Below are 428 nucleotides of genomic sequence, written 5' to 3' on the forward strand. Positions count from 1 at the left end.
ACAGAATATCATAACACTGTAACTGTAGTGTGTAAACTACTCTTATCCTAAGTAGGAAGCCTAAATGAAAAACCAATCAAAAATAATAACTACAACAATTGTTGTAGACAAAAGACATAGACAGTGCAATAAGATATAAATAGAAACAACCAAAAGTTAAAAAGCAGAGGGATGCTGGGTGCAGTGGCTCACGCCTGTAATCCCAGCACGTTAAGGCCTAGGTGGGCAGATGACTTGAGATCGGGAGTTTAAGACCTGCCTGGCCAACATGGTGGAACCCCATCTCTACTAAAAATGCATAATTAGCTGGGCATGGTGGCCTGTGCTTGTAATTCCAGCTACTTGGGAGGCTGAGGTGAGGGAATCGCTCGAACCCAGGAGGCAGAGGTTGCAGTGAGCAAAGATAGAACCACTGCACTCCAGCCTGG

Source organism: Cebus imitator, unplaced genomic scaffold (assembly GCF_001604975.1).
Source record: "Cebus imitator isolate Cc_AM_T3 unplaced genomic scaffold, Cebus_imitator-1.0 Scaffold291, whole genome shotgun sequence".
Lineage (NCBI taxonomy): Eukaryota > Metazoa > Chordata > Mammalia > Primates > Cebidae > Cebus > Cebus imitator.